Source organism: Numenius arquata, chromosome 1 (assembly GCF_964106895.1).
Source record: "Numenius arquata chromosome 1, bNumArq3.hap1.1, whole genome shotgun sequence".
Taxonomy (NCBI): domain Eukaryota; kingdom Metazoa; phylum Chordata; class Aves; order Charadriiformes; family Scolopacidae; genus Numenius; species Numenius arquata.
The window spans coordinates 53,353,989-53,375,237 of NC_133576.1; positions in this window are offsets into that span (position 1 = coordinate 53,353,989).

Genomic DNA, 21,249 nt, shown 5'->3' on the forward strand with positions numbered 1-21,249 from the left:
CACCCTTGTGCCACCCCTGCTGTGCTTTCTGGGGAGGTTTTGGGGCCCTGGGAGCTCTTTCCTGCTGGGGGGGTTTGTGCTTTGCCCATTGCAGGGGCAGGAGAGCCAGGGGCAATGGCTGTGGCCCGTCAGGGTGTTGCCATGGCGCCCGTGACAGCACAGAGGACAAGTCACAGAGGGGTGTCACCAGGCAGCGCCGCCGCTGCAGTTCGGCTCGGGACAGCAGTGAGTGGGGCAGGCGGGGGGAAGGCTGGGCTGGACGAGGGTCGGGGCAGAAGTGCTGGCCCCCGGGGGTTTCTAAGGCTGGGGCAAGGGCACAGCCGCTGTGGGGAGCGCCTGGGGCAGGGCAGGGGCCACCCTCATGGGTGGGCACAGAGGGGCCCGGGGCTGCCAGCCACGGCCAGTGCCGGGGTGGTAGCTGTGGGGATGTGCCCCTGTCCCCACAACGCTCACCAACCTTTCTCTTGCAGCCTCCAAGCTCCCTCACCCCCTCTCCCACCCATCCCTGGGCCACTGCATCTCCTGCCCCATCTGCCCCAGCTGCCATCTCCCTCCCAGCCAGCCCCGCTGAGTGCCCTCTCTCCCTCCTTCTACAGGTCATGGCTGTGACCATCAGACACATCCTGATGGTGCTGGGTGTCCTGCAGTACACCCTGAGAGTGGGCAACCAGCCAGATGCAGCCACCCAAGACGTCCTGCGGCAACGTGGAGAGGAGCAGAACAGTGAGATGACTTGGCTTCTGGAGGAGATGGAGCAGAGAAGCCAGGAGCCACGCAGGCTCTACCAGCTCCTCGTTGCCTGCCAGAACTGGCAATTTTGGGCTTCTGCTGAAATCCTGCTTCTGCTCTTCGGTCTCTACTGGCTGCCCAGGCAGAATAGCACTGACCCTAAGAGCAACGGCCAACTGGGAAGCTCCAACAGTGCAGAAGAGGAGGAGTGGAAGGCGGTTGGCTGGGAGGAGATACCAGACCCCTCTGATATTCTGGCTCAAGACAAGTCTCACCTTGGGAACGAGACCAAGAGAAGGTGGGGCTCCTGGTTCCTGCAGCCATCCCTGTCTGGATATGGGAAGTTGCCTGCTGGTTGCAGCTCTTGCTGAGGGCAGCTGGATGTTATCTCCTCAGTTGCTCCACTGCAGAAGGAATGGTGCTGACCCCATCCTACTCCTGCAAGCCCATGCTGAGGAATACCTCCATGATTACCCATAGATGAGTAGGACTGTAGTATAGTCTTGGTAGACATTGATAAGGTAGTTAGGAGTTGTTTCTTTCAGAGATGCCAATAAATTAGTTTGTTCGAACAAACCCTCTGTCTGTGTATGTCTGGGCAAGGCTTTGCCAGGGAATGTGGGCCCCTGAGATGCTACTGTGCTCAGGTGCCATCGAATCAGGCAAGCAATTTGAGGAGAAGCGGCTTTGGGGGCGCTCTGTTTTCACCTACTCTGTACCTCAGGTTCCCACTTGCCCTCGCTTCTCTATCAGGGGGCAAAGCTGGGTGGGAGAGGCCAGCACTGGCACGTCCTGGGGGCTGGCAGTGCTGCTCCCTGGGAGGCAGCGTGTGAGCTCACCTGCCAGCCAGGCCTCTGGCAGGCACCGCTGGGAGGGGAAGCCTCCTCTGCCTTGGCTACCTGCTGCTCCCCATGCCCTGCTTCCCCGCCTCCAGCCCTTCTTGCTGCTGAGGGCTGCAGCTCTGGGGCAACAAACAGCCATCCACAGGCACACACTCATGGCTCCCATGTGCCTCCCACAGCTGTGCAAGTCATGAAACCCCGTACAGGTCTGCCAGAGGTCCATTTCCCCCTCTCTCTGATGGGACCATACAGTTCAAGTAGCCTCCAGTCATCCTATGTCACCATACTCATCCTTCACAACTCCTTAGGACCTTTGGGCATTTCCACCTTCATAGGTAACATTAACACTGAAAGAGAAGAGAGAAAATTGTGGAAAAGTACCACTGCCACACTGTTGCCTCAGCCTCATTTTCTCCTGGGACATAGACGTGTACATGCTGACGTTGCACTGGAGGTCGGAGAGCAATTGCCAAATTCCCATTGGAAATAAGAAACCTAGGAAAGCCCTGATCTGGGATTCTTTGAGAAATTGGAGCTAAGGCTGGCAAGGGCCTTTGAGAGCTGCTTTCAATGGAAAACTGCCCCTCCCAAAATGGGCAGGAGAGAAGTACAGAGGCGGAGTCACCTGGTGCACCTAGAGAACAAACAGGTTTTTTCAGGACAGCTTAGAACACAGTGGTCTTGTGTGCTCTTCTTTTGGCTGAGACCATGGTGCTGCCAGCCAGCGATGCCAAGAAGATTCTCAAGAATAGGCCTCGGGCACATCAGGAGTCCCCTTCCCTGCTCTGGAAAGCTTCCACTGTGGAGGGTACATCCACCCTCCCTGAGAGAAACAGCCTTCTTTGGGTCTGCAGATGGACATCCCTTTCAGTTGGCTCCCTGACCCTTTACCTTCTTCCTTTTGCTTCAGATGTTCCTGCAAGGTCTACTTTGTAACTTTTGCATTTCCTTATTGCAGTAAGTCCAGCTGCTTGTACTCCTGAACAGCTCTTCGCTCATCCTCTCGTTGTGTTTGCTACCAGCCAGCACTTGTTACCCCTTGGGTCCATCTCCTCTCTCTAACAAATAAATGGACTTTGTGCTTGAATTTATTCTAGCAGTGGTCATTTTTATGCACAGGTCTGTTGCACCTCCTTTTCTTCTTTCTCTTCTTCTGGTCTTCTGGATACCCCTTCTTACAACCCCTCTGTACTTGCACGCTTCCTTCAAAGGATGCTGCTGAAATCAGCAGTTCCATCACAGCATCTTGCTGCTTCACCTCAAGCTGTTCTTTTTTGGAGACTGGTCCCATAAAGCAAACCCACAAAGGCCTACAAGAGGCCATCGGGTTACTCTATTTCTGACCACCAGCTCTTCACCCGCAGCTGGAAGCTCTTCCACCTCTGGACGCAGTTTCACGAACCATGTGCGCACACCTATGGTTTTTCTTCTTACACGACTCCTCCAAAGGAGGGGCATTGCCTGTTGTCCTGGCTTGAGGTAAAACAGAACCAATTTTCTTTTGAGTAATTTTACTTTTCAGTTAAGTCTCTTCTAACTAACTGCACTCTTTGAAATTAATGGTATATTTTTCAGACAGTGTCGGTTTCTGGTAGAGATAAATCCTGATGTTTATAATTAGTACCAAGGAATGGTATGCAGAGAGGCCCTTGCTTATACTTATTATTATAACAACCAAGGTCAGCTAACTTTATTTGCCCCATTGAAGGGTTGGAAGCGAAAAAGCATAGAAGAGTCACACCTGCAGGGAAAAGCGGACAGGACAGGGTGACCAACAGGGTGTTCCATCCCATCTACATCATGCTCAGTATAAAAGCCAAGGGATCAAAGGGTTAGCCCTCTTTCTTCAATGGCTGGCATCCGAGAAGGACTCTGTCTGTTCACCTGCCTATGATCCCAATCTGTCCATTCCTGAATCCAGATCAGGAATCCATTTCCCATCCACTGCTGAGTCCAGTCTGAGACTTTCCCAGTGTCTGCCGGTGATGTGATCATCATCCTGGGAGCTTGATATGGGTTTGTATACATTGTATATATTTCATTATTTTCTTTCCATCATTTTATTAATATTTTTGTTAAAGTAATTTACTTTCTTTTCTAAACTCATAAGTCTCTCTTCTCTCTCTCCCTGAAGGGAGAGGTGGGGGACAGCACCTGTCATTCATTTTAGTGGCCAGTCCAGCCCAAACCACAGCACTCTCATAAAACCGTCAACTTTTCCAGGCGAAAGGCTGTTTTTCATCAGGACAGCTATGTGCTACTTAGATCACAGAATCACAGAATCTTCATGGTTGGAAGGGACCTTTGAGATCATCGAGTTCAACCACAAAAAAAAAAAGAAAAAAGAAACCAAAAAAACCACCCACCCACAACCACACACCACACCCACCCACAAACAGACACAAACCAACAATCTCAGGCACTAGAGCATGCCCTGAAGTGCCACGTCTACACGCTTCTTAAATACCTCCAGGGATGGCAACTCCACCACCTCCCTGGGCAGGCTGTTCCAGTGCCTGACCACTCTCTCAGTAAAGTAATTCTTCCTAATATCTAATCTAAACCTCCCCTGCCACAACTTTACACCATTTCCTCTGATCCTGTCATTATTCACTTGTGAGAAGAGGCCAACACCCACCTCTCCACAACCTCCTTTCAGGTAGTAGTAGAGGGCAATGAGGTCTCCCCTCAGCCTCCTCTTCTCCAAACTAAACATGCCCAGTTCCCTCAGCCTCTCCTCATATGACTCGATCTCTAGACCCCTCACCAGCTTGGTGGCTCTCCTGTGGACACGCTCCAGCAGCTCAATGTCCTTCCTGTAGTGAGGGGCCCAGAACTGAACACAGTACTCAAGGTGAGGCCTCACCAGTGCTGAGTACAGAGGCACGATCACTTCCCTACTCCTGCTGGCCACACTATCCGTGATACAGGCCAGGATGCTGTTGGCCTTCTTGGCCACCTGGGCACACTGCTGGCTCATGTTAAGCCGGCTGTCCACCAACACCCCCAGGTCCTTTTCTGCTGGGCAGCTTTCCAGCCACTCTTTCCCGAGCCTGTAGCGTTGCCTGGGGTTGTTGTGACCAAAATGCGGACCCGGCACTTGGCCTTATTAAACCTCATCCCATTAGCCTTGGCCCATTGATCCAACCTGTCCAGGTCCCTCTGTAGAGCCTTCTGACCCTCAAGCAGATCAACACTCCCACCTAGTTTGGTGTCATCTGCAAACTTCTGAGGGTGCACTCAATCCCCTTATCCAGATCATCAATAAAGATACTAAACAAGACTGGCCCCAAGAATGAGCCCTGAGGGACAGCACTGGTGACCGGCCGCGAACTGGATTTCACCCCATTAATCACAACTCTCTGGGCACGGCCATCCAGCCAGTTTTTTACCCAGTGAAGAGTACACTTGTCTATGCCATGATTCGCCAGCTTCTCCAGGAGAACGTTGTGGGGGACGGTGTCAAAGGCCTTACCAAAGTCCAGGTAGACAACATCCACAGCCTTCCCCACATCGAGAAGGTGGGTCACATGGTCATAGAAAGAGATCAAGTTGGTTAAGCAGGACCTCCCTTTCATAAAGCCATGCTGGCTGGCCCTGATCCCTTGGCTGCCCTGCACTTGCTGTGAGAGCTCACTCAAGATGATCCTCTCCATGATCTTTCCTGGTACCGAGGTCATGCTGACAGGCCTATAGTTTCCCGGATCCTCCTTCCGGCCCTTCTTGTAGATGGGCATCACATTGGCCACCCTCCAGTCATCTGGTACCTCTCCCGTTGACCAGGATTGTTGATAGATAATGGAGAGGGGTTTGGTGAGCTCTCCTGCCAGCTCTCTGAGTACGCTTGGGTGAATCCCATCCGGCCCCATAGACTTATGCGTGTCCAGGTACATAAGCAAATCATTAACTACTTCCTCCTGGATTACGGGGGGGTTGTTCTGCTCTCCATCCTTATGTTCCAGCCCAGGAGGCTGAACACCCTGGGGGTAGCTGGTCCGACTATTGAAGATGGAGGCAAAGAAGGCATTAAGTATCTCAGCCTTCTCCTCGTCCTTGGTCGCAATGGTTCCCCCCGCATCCAGTAAGGATGGAGATTCTCCCTGACTCTCTTTTTGTTGACGTATTTATAAAAACTTCTTTTGTTGTCCCTTATATTAATGGCCAGGTTGAGTTCTAGCTGGGCTTTTGCCTTCCTGATTTTTTCTCTGTATAACCTAACAAGATCTCTGTACTCCTGAGTTGCCTGTCCCTTCATCCAAAGGTGGTAAACCCTCCTTTTTTCCCTAAGTCCTATCAAAAGCTCTTTGTTCAACCAGGCCAGCCATTTTCCCTGCCCTTTAATTTTGCTCCTCATGGGGACAGCCTGCTCCTGGGCCTTTAGGATTTCCTTCTTGAAGAGCATCCAGCCTTCCTGGACCCCTTTTCCCCACAGGATTATCTCCCAAGGGACCCTCCCAACCAGGGTTCTGAACAGGCTAAAGTCCACCCTCCCGAAGTCCAAGGTGGAGGCTTTGCTAACCTCCTTCCTTACCTCACTAAGAATTGAAAACTTGACCATTTCATGATCGCCAAGCCCAAGACGGCCTCCAACCTCTACATCTCCCACTAGTCCTTCTTTGTTTGTGAAAAGTAGGTCTAGCGAGCCACCTCCCCTGGTAGGCTCTCCTACCAGTTGTGTCAGGAAGTTATCTTCCCTACTCTCAAGGAACCTCCTGGCCTGCCTGCTCTCTGCTGTGTTATATTTCCAGCAGATATCTGGTACGTTGAAGTGCCCAACCAGAACAAGGGCTGGTGATTGCGAGACATCAGCCAGCCTCTTATAGAATACTTCATCAACCTGCTCATCCTGGTTGGTTGGTCTATAGCAGACTCCATGCTGGGTTTATCCATGGATTATCCATGCTGGGTCAGACTTGGGACCTGGGGTAGGGAGGGCACTTGTAAACTGACTTTCACACATGACGGGACTCCTGTTTAAACAAGACTAAAATAAAAATGAATATAAGTCAGTTTGCTCATGTGTAGGTAGGGAAATAGGTAGATGACAGTATAGTACCATGCATGAATAGTGCATATTCTACAGTCTCTAACAAACCTTTGAGTAAGAGCCACACTATGAGACAGGACACTTAAACAGGAGCCTCCACAACTTGAATTGCTTTTTTTCCATCTCTGGTACTTGAGACACATATTTTCAAAGGCACCTGTGCCCCCATCCTCTCTGAAACACACACAGTAAATCTGGAGTCAATAGGACCATACCTCTGAGAGTTTGGGACAAACACAGCTGTGCTTGCACACACATTTTTGGGGCAAAGTTGAGAAACTGCTTCAGAAAGACTGGGTTTGCACAAGACAAAACTGTGGCCTAGACCACAGTTCTCATTATTGTGTAAATTAAATCACAGAATCATAGAATCATTTAGGTTGGAAAAGACCTTTGAAATCATCAAGTCCAACCATTAACCTAACACTGCCAAGTCCACCACTAAACCATGTCTCTCAGCATGTCTTTTAAATACCTCCAGGGAAGGAGACTCAACGACTTCCCTGGTGCAGCCTCACCAGCCCATGCGTTGAACAAAAAGTTCTATTATATGCTTGTTGTGCATAGGAAGTATCCAAGACCCTGACATACCTTGCAATGAAAATATTTTTTCATTATTTAAAAATTTCTGCTCAGTCATGTAAAACGCTTTCATGGGAACTCAAGGTTCTTCTTCCAGCCTCTGTCTCTAAGGGCAATATTTACAGAGCAGGGGACCAGCAGACACTGAATATGAAGAAAATGAATCACAAACCACAAAACATCTTTTATATATATATTTAAGAATTAATTAATCTACAATATATTTATGCTATATGCATGCAAATTGTCAGAGATCAAAATGGTAAAGAGTATGTATTTATAATTTATCATGTAAATGGGATCCTGGAACCAAATAAATAAATACATTTCTTGCTTCCTATATAAACAGATACTGTAATTTTACAACAGTCATGTGCTACCTAGAATGTTAATTTGCAGTCAGAGTACTCAGCTGTCTAAAGAGTTTTCTGTTTTGGTATGCCGAATGCTGCCTCGAAGGTAAATATTTAATATTTAATGTAAGTAATCAAGAAACTATTTTCTTAAGCAGTTGTGCAGGGATCCAGTCCACCTGAAACTGAAGGGTCCTCAGTGGACAGGATCAAGCACCGGAGACCACCAGGGGCCCCTGCCTGCTGTCAGCACCAGCCCTAGCCCCAGCTCTAGCAGGAGTGGGGTCCTGGTGTGGAGGAACTGGTGTTGGGCTGCACTAGGGAGGCTGGATCCCCCTGCTGCTTGCTTGCTTGCTTGCTATTTAGATCATTTGTTTGTATAAGTGATGTTTTAACCTAAAAACCATCTCAGAAGGGAACACGATGCAGAGGCAGAACATTAAGAATTACAAACTTCGATGGTTGCTTAGTGTATTCACATCTAATACAGAAATTCATGATTTTGAGTGTGTGATTTTTAAAAAATGAATGTGATTAGTACTCATGTATGAATATCAATTTAATAAATAGAAAAAAACTTTCTCTTTCCACAGAGATTTTGCAGCATAGTCTGCTGCAATGCACAGCATATAATGCCATTATCTTAAGACCATTTTGCTTTAGTTATCAAAGACTATTTCCACATGCACATATTTCAAGTAATAGTATGTGTCTCTTTTTAAATCAATTTTTCAGAGATGAAATGTGAATAAAGTTATTCAAAGGTTATACACTAGAAAAGGGAGACTTTGAAGAAGTACAGTAAAAATTAGTTGTAATATTTAATTAGTAGTCAAAACTTTTGCCTTTGTTCTATCAAAAAAAGTACCTATTTTGGACAAAAGTTATTAATACTAAAACTGCAATGTTCTGAAGGTTTGGGCAAAACAGTTCTTATCTCTAAAACATAGATTTGTAACTCATGAGTTATGACCTTCTCCAAAGGGTCATAGTGAGCCCAGAAAGATGTAAATCTATACATGCAGTGTAATCTTCTTATATGTCTTCTGCTTATTTCCTACATTTTGAGTAATACTACTGTAGATTTACAGAAGGATATTTAAAACACTTTTCAGAGAGAGAAAATAAGAGTTCCATATTTTTTTTGCTCACTGAAGGAGAAACAAACTGATTTTTGTTCTGCTTTGCAGTAAGCTAGATGCCACAGACTATTTACACTGCTGCAGACTCTGACATTGTATTCTTTTTACTCTCCCTTGCTCAAACTAGCTTCCAGCTCTGCATTAATATACATACACACATATATATGTGGATTTATTTTATCTTAAACTTAACAGATGCCTTTTAGTTCCCAAGAAAAAAAATGCTCTCCTAACTACAAATAAACAAAAAAATAGGTTTGTCATGCCTGACATATTTGACAATCAAAGCTGATTTTTTTTGCCTGTGATCACAAGAGCCATAAGAAACCAAGAAAAAGAAACCTATGAAAGAGATTAACCTTGTACTTGGGCACCTATTTCTTTTGTTTATTATGCAAAATAACCGAGTAATGTGCAGTGAATTCTCTGCCTATTACATTATCTGTGACAGTAAATGCTTTCTCTATAAGTATGACCAGAGGTAGCCAGAAATTTTTTTCCTCCAAGGTTTTGTCAAAAAATAACAGTTTATTGATATCCAAGTATTTCAAGCACTACACATTCTGGATTTAAAGCAAATATTACTAAGTCTGAGTGAACCCTGAGACAAGTCTGGTTCAATTATGTCAGAGTAAGGAGTCTAATGCTTCCTGGCTCCAGATTTCGAGGCCAGAGCAAGGGACCCCCCTTCCGCCCCACGGCTAAGTCCAGGTAATTAGAGCTAGCACAGTCCCTTAGGCTGCACTACAGAGGAAAGTCCCCCTAGGCAGGGAGCTCAGCTGGCTGCTCCAGCCTGGAGTCTGGGTAGGAGACCACAAGCAGGCAGCGTGGGCAGTTAGGACACTTTTTCCCTGCCCAGGACTTGGTTGGTTCATGGTTTCATAGCAGGAAGATTGGAAACACTCAGAACCTGCCTCCAAGGGAGCCACTTAATCCTTCCCAGTGGAAGAACAATCACAGGCCAGAGCAAGACACCTCAGCTCAGCAGTGAGCCCTCACCTGGACGCAAGCCATGAGGCTAGCAAATCTGTGCCAGGATCTGCTGGCATATTTTATCCAGTGGTTACTGTTATGTATTGTAATGCCAAGTGCTACCCCAAGCAAGAATCAGCAGGAAACAGCCCAGCTTGTTCCCTCTCTCTCAGACCCAGTCCTTCCAGTGTCACAGCTTCAGCCATGGTGATGAGATGGCACTGTGGATCCTGCAGGAACTTAGGTGGCTTGGGAAATAAGACCCAGGTGTCTACTGAGGTGGGGATGAGGGGGAGAGGGTCCTCCTAAAAACTGGGAATAGTTTATTCTTCTGTCTCAAGACACCATCAGAGGAAATTACTGAACCCTCCAATCTCATAACTGACACAGGTTACACCACTGCATAGGTTACCTATGTTCATCTCATGACTCCATCTGAGCAGATTCAAACACCAAGTGCCAGAAAGTACCCTACTCACTATTACTTTAGAAGATTTCCAGAAGGAAGATTCTCATTCCTTTCTCTAAAAAAAATCTTCCATATATCAATATTGATTCCTCCAGAGAAAGAGGCTGAGTAGGCCTCTAGTCCTGTGATCCTGGCACTTGCTGAGGAAGAAGGAGAGCTGCATCATTCTAACACCAGAAATCACTCACCAAAATTTTCTATGGAGCAGGTAGGTTTCCATCCCCATTCCCACAACAGTGCTGGGTAGTAATGTTCTTTTCCATACCCGAGGCCTGACTCTGTGAGTCTACTCAAAATCAGGGGCAAAAAAGGGAATAGCTTCAAGAGGGTGGACTGACCTACCATTCCACCTCTGGGAAGAGCCATCACACTGCTGCAGAATCGGTGCCTGAGAGACAGGCAACGTAACCACAAATACAGAGAGAAGAAGCCATCCATGCCTTCTGTGGCTGCTCCCTGATCTTGGCTACTGCATGATGCCTTGGAAACACAGAAGCATGCAGCAGAATGGAAAATACTTGTACCATCCCCGTGTTTCATGGATAACTGATGAGGCGTGTGCTGCAAACACATTAAGACAACAGGCAAGGTGGTTAGAATAATGCCTGTTCTGTCCTCCACAAGCAAAAATACAGCTGTTGAAAGCAGAGGTGCACATGGGCCAATTAGGAGCAAGAAAACTTAAATGTAAGAATGAGGCTGTGGCAGCAATGGAGCATCTTTGATGCTCCGAGTTCTGGGTACAGACAATTAAAATGGCAGCTGAGCTCCCAGGTTCGGCCTGAATTCCTTTGTGTGTCTAGCTATAAAGCATAAACAGTGTAACATGGCACCAGAAAAAGGATAAAAGTCATCGGTTTAAAAAGGCAACATTGTTTTTAAAAATTCAGTTTCAATTATAATTTTGGTTTTGTACACAAATAAAAATACGCTTTTAACACATTTTTTGTCATATGCTAATTCATATGGCATCAAAGGGAGCAGAAGACTAAGCAGATATTAAGTTCCTCCACAAATATAACTTGTCAGAAGGCGAACTAATGTAGAATTAGCTTTTGATGAAAGTACAGGTTTTGATGAAAGGGTTAATTTACCATGCAAGACTCACGTTTCCTTGAATAAAGCAATAAAACCATACTCACATACTTAACTGAGATACTCTCTAGCTTGATGAAAAAACTTTCAAAGTTTCTCTATAAATATGTTATTGGAGGAAAACGTCAGGGGTCCAGTTTTCACAAGTGCCCTGCTAAACTGACTATACAATACACAGGGAATATCTGCTTCTAAAAGGCAAGTGCTGTGGTTTGAAGAACCCATAACAATTTACTGTCATTTAGACAATTATTCTGTCAACCAATGACCCCTCCCCATATGGGGAGGGGAATTGGGAAAAAACAAGGAAACATGAGGGTTATAAACAGATTTAATAGAATAGTACTAAATAATTAACATTAATAATACTAAGGAACCAATATTGTTCCCAATACCAATAGAAAACATACAAGGATTATACTCAACCAGTTATATCAGTAGGAAGCTGTGCACTCCCAGCAGTGGACAGCAAATTTTGGACACTGTGAGTGCTGCAGCTTTGGGGGGAAGGGAAGGCCTGAGGGATCCGACACTGGGGCAAGAATTTCTTGCAGCCATCATGGAAGAGGAAAAAATCCTCAGCAAACTTTATAATTTACACTGAATGTGATGTTCATGGTATGAAATAATTCTGTTGGCCAGCCTGGGTCAAGTGCCCAGGTCTCACACCTCCTCGTCCTTGCACCAGACAAGGCTCAGAAACACTGAGACCTTGAAACATGCATACCATAGCTGGTTATAAAGTAAATATTTTCACAAATTCAGACACTACAGTCCTCTAAAAGTGCAGTTTTCCCTAGCATTAGAAGAGACCATACTGAAACGTAAAATTACTGGAAGAGAAGTTAATTCTGTTTTGCTCAAACCAGGATAGTAAGTAAGCATGGATATTTATAAAATCAGATGCTACTGATAGAACTACCTATTGTTCCTTTCATACAATACAAACATGCAAGGGAGGAATCTTCTGGGTATTAAAAGCATTAGAAAGTAATATATGGTATTCCTTTTCCTTTATTAGGCTTAAAAATTACTTCTAACTTGTATTGAGTAATTGGGTTTTATTGGAGGGGAAAAAAAACAACCCACTCAAAAAAACCTTACTGGTTCAAAAGCAAAACAGTTCATCAAAAACTTTTCACAGTTTCTCTGGTAACAGTCAAATAACCAGTGAGGAAAAAAAATCCAAATAATGTCTCATATTATTTCCCTATATAACCTTCTTCCACAGTCTCCCAATGCTAGTCATGAACCTTAATTAATTTTAATTACTGACACTTTGAAGGATAGTTTAACACTCTGTATACCCAATTTCCTCATCAAGTTATTGTTTCTTCCAATCATTCTTTAATTTCCAGGTGCCCTCAGGGCTACTTAATAATTAAAAAGATTTAAGAGATACAAACATTAAGTTCTCTTTTACAACCAGACAAAACCAATCTAAAAGTTTGAAACTTTCTTTTATATGTAACTTTCCTGCTTCTTCCCAACACGTTGGATGGAAGATTGTGAGGGGGAGGTCTGTCACTGCTGTCTGGGAACCTAGGAGTCAAGAAACCTGACTTCCCCAAACATGAACAATTTCAGTCAATTAGTGGAAATATCAAGAGATAGGGGAAGAAATTAATTTCTCCAACCCCAGCCCAAATCCTCATGGTCACATATTCATGCTCTTACTCAGAATAACAGGATGAAGGAGGAATGCCCAGGACACAAGGACAGGCAAGTCAGGTGGGCATCAAGGCAGAATAGGGCCAATGGTCTTAACTCTCCAGAGGATGCATATGTTGTCTTAGAGCTCATTATAAGTTATTCTCTTTTCCTATTCTTCTCACCCTCAAAAAAAATAGAGGAAGTGGTTTTTCATTGTCTGTAGTAGTATCTGTAGTATGTCTATAGTCTTTCTTGCCTCACAAAACTAAGTCTGTGAATGTGAAACCTATCCATCCTAGGAAAAAATGTGGTCAAAGCTGAAATAATACAATTTGAAAATGCAGCTGCAATGCCTCACTGAAACTTTGATTCAAACTTCTCCAATTTCCGTTCTCCGCTACATGCCTGGGTTTCTAGCCAGACTGCCTCTTCTGTGGTGTACAGTGTCTCCCAGGAAGAGATCCTGGTCTGCAGGAGAGATGCAGTTTAACTGGAAATGTAAACACATAGGGGAAAAAAGGTACATGATGAAGCAAAATTAAATCCCACAAGATCCCAGGGCAGTCCATCCAACAGAAATACTTCATCTTTTCATCTGAAATATGTCAGCTTTGGGACATTTTATTTTTTAGCAATAACAAATAAATTTCTGAGCTATGCAGATGCTTTTCATTATATGTATTCGTTTAATATTTTGTTTTCCTTTACAAAATCACACTTTAATGGAAAAGTGTTCCAGCACCCTTAGCTTGAGCCTCCATGGGGAAGCCGCAGTTGCCTGAATGCTGTGTGACTGAATGCTGTTCGGATATAGAGGGGAAATCAGGACAAAAAGGAATTTATTTTTTTTGCTCTGAAAGTGTCTGTGCAAACTATATGTCTTCTTATAACCATCTGCTCCTCGTGGGTATTCAGTAGTACTATCTATTTGCTTTAGAGGCTGAAATATACTTTTATTACCTTTACTACTTCTTGTTAGCACTACAGAGTCCATTATGTTACAGGGGAGCGATGTGACTTTTAATCCATCTTGCACACCACAAACAGAATTGCTAAGGGCCAGGTAAGTGTGTTATTGTTAATAAACTGTGACTATGAAAGGATGCATCTTGACTTTGATCTTCTCAAGCTATGCATGTAAGGCTGGTTGATAAAAGAAAAAAACACATTGTTTTATTTAGGAATTGAGCAGATGAGGTTTCTCATTATTGAAAATAATCACAAAATCCCCGTGAGATCATTTTTGCAGAGTCATTCTTTTAGAGTTGAACTTTAAAAGGTAAATGGCCCATGGGGATTGAGGAGTGTTGTTGCTAATGGAAGACCTTTTCATTTTGAAATTGAGACACAGAGGCTCGGATGTTGAGGGGGTGTTTGTGGGAGTTTCTTGTTGCACGTGTGAGGTCTGTTCAACACGTGTCCATTATTTTCTCAAGCCATAAATGCTCTTTTTTTTTTTTCTGACAAAAACTACTTTTTTCTATTGAAAAAGTACCAGAAATTTTTAGATAGCCTTGCTTTAAGTTTTGTTCAGGAACAGAAAGACATGCGTGTGACAGCATGTGTTTACCACCAGGTTGGCCAGAAACTTGACAGAATTAAATGGATACTTTTTTCTTTCACCAGTTGCATATCTGAACATTTATATAAAAATTAATGCAGAAAATTACATGCTTACTTGGACAGGAATAAAAAGGTAAACCTAGCATTCTTCGTTACTGCATTTTAAACAAAACTTACAATGTGTCAGCACATTTATACTTCCATCTTCCATCTGGCAGAGCAAGTTGATCAATAGGCAATAAAGGTGTCATTGCCTAGAAAAATCTAATGAATCATTTTTCAAACAAGCCCCTTTATCATTCATACAAACAAATTCACATATCCATGTAGAGCTTATGTCCCATAAGACATATAGCCTCACTGCTGCTGGTGAATTTTGCTCTGAACAGTTTGCTTTGCCTCAATTTATATACACATTATTTCCACATTAAAAATATCACTTGGATCACACTGACTTTACAAACACCTCACCAAAATTATTTTTGTCAGAACATCCCAACCTCTCAAACATCCATCTACAAGGTTTCCCTTGTCATCTGAGTATATTTCAATCCAAAGGATTTTTGGCCGTGTTACGCAATTAAAATCCAAGTGCTTTCTTGCATCAAAGGCAAATCATTTCTATTCACATTTCTTTTATTTCTGCTAACAAACTTGTCAATCAACTGGGATGTTCAGGAGCCCAAGTTCTTTCTAGGTACACACTTCCAATTACAAAATATTTGATATGGTCAGAGGTGTAGAATAGAATCCAAATTTGATTGTCATATGGGAGAAAAATTATGTCAATTGTAATGAGCTGTTTTCTTACCCTTTTTTTTCCCCTTCCCTAAAGGCATTTTCTTCCTTCTAAAAGGCATTTAGAAACATTTTAAAGCCCTTGTTGTAGTCATTTACCTGCATATAGAGCTGCTGCTGACGGGGATGGTAACTCCATGTTCAGATCCAGGCTGGAAGTGTGTGTCAGCAAGCAGTGCCTTCAGCTCACCACCACCTGGTGCGGTCCTGAGGGAGGAAACACCAGTGTTTTGAGGGAACTACCAACTGTGGCCGTGCAGAATTTCCTGACATTTTAAAAAAAATGTATGGACATGCTGCAAGCCTAATACACCTATTCCAGCGACACCCACGTACAAACCTAAAGCACAATTTTGATGTGCATAGGTTGTAAAAAACCTTGCTTCTTTAAGTGTTTTTAATAGTGTTTGTATTTTACGCTGAAGTTAAGGAGAGTAAAGTATTTCTCCAAGAAAACTAGGATACAAATGATTCCAGTCTCAGAGGCTTGGGGTTTAGCACAGGGCATTCTGCTTTTGCTCTTATCTTCTGTTCCCCTTATGAATTTCCCCAACCTGTAGCACCAGGACTTAGAGCATAAATTTGCTGTTCTGAGGCAGAACTACTTTGCCATGGATAAAGGTGACTAAGAGGCCTCAGAGTTTTGTTAGACCCATTATGACACTCTCAAGGACCACAAATGAATTGAGGTTTTTTTCAATAGCAGAGCCAATAAAACAAAACAGTTATGTTAAAGTTTGACATAATAGGGACAGAAGGCTAACCATGTAATAATTGCTGTGAAATAACAAATACTGTTTCATGGTAATTTTGGTAACTAAGCAGCAACTCTATGAGAAATGGTACTATTATCATGGTAATCTACATTAGTGCTACCCCCTTCTTTCTTTAATAAGTGCACAATTAAGTCCTAACATACTGTAATAACATTTCCCCATAAAATCAGTAATAAATTCTGCTTCATTGGAAGACAACATTAAAAAATTAGAGTGATAATTATAGCATGCACATTTCCTTTAAGCACATGTTCTGTTCTTGGATCAATGACTCACCAAGGGGATAACAGCAAAACTGGACTGTTAATGACTAAATTATAAATTTATAAATAAAGAGATTTCCAAGGTTTTCCAACAAAATTTCCAAAGAAAATCTATTTCTTCTTGAAGTGTACTCACTAGAGCCATCTCCTGCAGTCCCAGGCCCAACGATAGGTTTCCCCCCTCATCCAAGCAGACTGAGTGTTGTTACCGTCCAGTCAAGCTCATGAACATGCCATTAGGCTCCACTAATGTATTTATTTCAAGATATCTCTTATCGTGTTATTTTCTTTTCTCACCGATGTTAATCACTGGCGGGAAGATAAGGTGAATGATGGGAAGAGATCATGATTAAAACAATTAAATTCTTCTTCTGTGCTGGCCAAACCCAATATTATAGAGCTGGTTTGAAGGTCCAGAAATGAGAGACAGGAGGAGGCTTAAACAGTCTAAAAATTATAACCAAGAATAAGCTTTGATTTTAACCATCAGTTTTCAGTAAAAAAACCACTTAGTGGTCTATAGCTTAGGAATGGAGTTCAGGGTCTTGAGGGAATTGGTGTGATGCTCATATTCTTCACCAAAATCATGGCCAGGCAACGTATGTCAGGAGAGCTTATGCTCTTGGACAAAGTCCTGCCAGAGATTATAATACTACGTCCTACACTCTTCCCACATTTTATACCAGTGGAATTCCCCTGGTCTCAATGCAATAAAAGAGGCTTTCTGTTCAAAAAAACTAAATTAACTTTCCCATTTGTAAATGTGATGATCTTCATATTTTGCATAATTTTCATTAAAACTTAGCCATAAAACAGTGCTGATCATGCATTAAGAGGTGTTCCTCAATACACTTATTTCAAACCTGTAGTTTTTCCATACCATACATGTTCAGGGGGTTTTTTATTGTTTTGTTTAATGGCTGAATTACTCTTATATGAAGTCATTCTTTAATTTGTCAAAACAGGCATCTTCCTGAAACACAAACTTGAAAAGCATTTTCAATGAAAAAAAAAATTTTGAATTTTTTTTTCATAGCCATTTCTGATTAGTTTGAAATCTTTGTACTCTTTTGCCAAGAAATCATCTTTCCTTTCCAATGGAGTCACTATCAGGAATCAGCCACAAAGGCTGAACATTTAAACCTATAGAGCTCATTTTCAATTAAATCTGCTAGTGCACTACAAGAATTCAGGACAATAAAACCTAAATGTTTTCCATGTACTCTGTGTCAGAGAGTCATACACACAGTAGTAACACTGCAAGTTTATTTCAGATGAGTAAGCAGCAAGTGTTAAAAACGCTCCCTCCCCTCACCATGGTCACAGAACTCATTATCTCGGGCCCTCTGCTACAGTGCTGGCTGTGCTCAGAGAGATGTAGTGGCTGTACGTACACACAGTGGTAGGTTTAAAATGGATGAGATTTTCAGGAACATAAAGTTCTTGGAAAAATAGGGCACGATCTTTGCAGTCATGGGGAAACATAGGCAGAACCTTGTAATAGCTTGTTAATTGCCCTGAGTAAAGTAATTTATTTTATCTGTCTGCCACTTGGTTTCCTGCAAAGTGCAAAAAAAACTATTATGGGATTTTACTGAAACTAATTACTACTATTTTATCATGAAGGCTGCTGAAGCATAATCTTCTCCTTCTCTTTCTGCGCTCCTCTCACGCACTATGCCTCCCCCTCCTTCATCCTGAATTTAAAATTTTGTGGAAAGTCAAGAAGTACTTTAATCATCCAGTATTGTAATCAATCCTGCCGATATTCAGCCTCCCACTATAATAATATGGAGCAATAGCACACTACAGCAATGTAAATTCTAGGAAGCTGCACACACCACTGCTTATTTGTTCATAGGGAACCTGCACCCCACAAAGTATGAGATGTGCTATAAGAGTATCGTCTGCCACCCTGCAGTAACTGAGCAGTACAGGCTCCTGAATGACAAGCTGAGCAGAGGATAACTTGTTTCCCTTTTTTTCCCAACCAACTTACACATGCAGAAGTTGATAAGAATTTCTTTAAAACACTGATGGCTTGGTGACTAAATAGTGAAAGTGTACTCTGGTATTAATGCAATATCTGGTTTATAATCATAATTTGTTAGAAATGCTGAAATATCTCATTTTGATCATTAGCATGAAATCCTGCTAATGTTGAGATACCTCATTAGAATGGTTGGCAACTTGTCTTTGATTGAAATTATTATTCTTTTGAAATGAATGACACTGCCTGAATGGGTTCTGTCAAATCTTGATAGTTAATTAAATTGATTTTATCAGAGTCAACCACACAAAATGCAACCCATTAAAGAATGTATTTGACAAGAAAATAAATTGATCATCAGGCTCTCATTGATATGAAGATGAAGTACAGACACTCTCAGCGTTTCTCACCCAATATAACCAGTGCCAGTTAAACAAGTGTCAATGGTACTAAGGAATTATGCTGCACTTTAAAAAAAGTACCCTCCTAGAAGGTTCATTTTTCTGTACAGCTAAGTAAATGAAGATTGATAGTTACAAGGCGTAGCAGCAAGAGGATCTTGAAATAGGAGACAAGGTGAAGGTTTTCTTTTTCCCAAAAGAGGTAGGAAGAAAATAATAATTTTTACCACTGAATTGCTGAAGATGTACGGTCAGAACTGCTCCTAAAGGAAAGACTCTGTGTCATACAAATGCTTTATCTAACCAAATGCATGTGCTTTCAGATATCCTATGGAAATGACACAAAAACAACAATAAGCGCTTTCTAAATCATAGTTGTGCTACGTACTACATTTTCTTTTTCGCAGTTCTTGTGGGTTTCATACCCAGTATGTTGGGTTTTTTTAGTTCTTGTGTTCTACATTGGCATCAAACCTAACCTTGTGATGTTCTTGCTGGCTGACTTTGAAGGCAATGTTATTAAAGAAGATCTGAGCCAAGCCTTCAGTGTGTTAAGCATTTGAGCCCTTATTTTTGTGACATTTCTAAGTCTGCTTATTGTAGGTGGGTGGATACTTGACAGAGCTGGCCAATGAAGCAAAAATATTCTATGAATAATCATTCACACATGTAAACAAATGCACTTTCAGTGTGTAACTAGTTATCCAGTTCCCTCCGCAATATCATGCACACCTTAGGAAGACAAAAACAGACAGGCTGAGTGAGATCCTCAATACATTTGTGACAATGGCCAAACCCATCACCTTCACAGAAGGAGCCAAAAGTCCATATTGTATTTACAAGACTCGAGCTACAGCCCATTGGTATTCCCTTGGTGGAATATTTTCAAAAGGGTGTCAAAGTAGATTTTTTAAAGTAAACTTTCAGATGCACAGATCAAAGAGAATTAAATGCTGCAGAAGACTTTTTTGTACTGCTTGTTGCAAAAGGCAACAGGAAAATATCTGCATATTTAGGCATCTAAATCTGCCTTTAAGTAGCTTAACTACACCTTCTCTCATCCAAGTCACTGGGATTCAAAGCCTAAGTACATCTGGGTGTTCTGATTCTGTATCCTATAGACTTAATGAGAGTGAAGCTCCTAAATCAATTGTTTGGAAGGTTTTTATTATTTTAAGGGTGATCTGTAAAATTAAACAAACCAAGCAACATTATTACTTTTCTTTAGCCACAGAAAAAAAAAAATTACCATAGCAATGAAGAAGAAACCTTGTGCTATATTCCCTTATTGCCACAACTGCTGTGAACTCTTTATGTATTGATTGCAGCTCGTTCTCCATCAGGAGCTGAACATGTAGTGACAGACCAGAGCCAGCTTGTCACCTGATGCATACCCAGAGCTGTCACCTGCTCTAGCTAGGAGTGGCTCCAAATACAGGTTTCTGCGAAGCAATTTTTCAGGAATGCTGCAGGATATGTTCAACGCTCACCTTTGTCCCACACTGGGCATGAAAGAGGGCAGGAAAGAGCCTCCCACAAAAAAAAAAAAAAAAAAAAAAAAAAAAAAAGGCAAAAAGAGAGAGAGAGAACCATACATGAGAAAACAGGTCTAATTCACACCACAAGCAAAGAGCAATTAGAATAAATGGCTAAAGAAAGGACAATACCCTCTTCCCTTTGCTAAGCAGGCCCTTTTTATCAGCACCAATAATGAAGAAAGTGAACCTAAATGGACCTAAATAGGTGAACAAACAATGACCACAAAGCAAAGCAAAGCTTTTGACAGCCAAGACCAAGGAGCATTTCATAAAGCATAGTACAGGTAAATTACATGGTGTTTGAATGAATAAGATAGTCATAGAATCATAGAATTATAGAATACCAGGCTGGAAGGGACCTCAAGGATCATCTGGTCCAACCTTTCTTGGCAAAAGCATAGTCTAGACAAGACGGCCTAGCAACCTGTCCAACTGAATCTTAAAAGTGGTCAATGATGGGGAATCCACCACTTACCAGGGGATATTATTCCAATGGCTGATTGTTCTCACTGTGAAACATTTTCTTCTTGTGTCCAGTTGGAATGTCCCCAGGAGTAACTTGTACTCATTACACCTCATACCTCACATTATCCTTGTGACTCCTTGTAAAAAGGGAGTCTCCATCTTCTTTGTATCCACCCTTCAAATACTTGGGACATGGTGATAATGTCTCCCCTAAACCTTCTTTTGTCAAGGCTGAACAAACCCAGTTGTCTCAGCCTTCCCTCATACAGCAGACTTCCCAGTCTTTTGATCCTCTTTGTGGACCTTCTCTGGTCCCTCTACAGCCTGTCCACATCTTTTTTGTATAGCAGGGACCAAAACTGAACACAGTATTCCAGGTGTGGCCTGACAAGTGCTGAGTGGAGTAGTGACTTTATCTTTGCTGGTGATGCCCTTGTTGATGCAACCCAGCACCCTCTTGACTTCCTTTGTTGCAGCAGCACACTGCCCACTCATTTGAGTTTGCTGTCCACCAGAACCCCCAGTCCCTTCCCACAGAGCTTCTCCCCTGCTGGGTAGTTCCCACCCTATG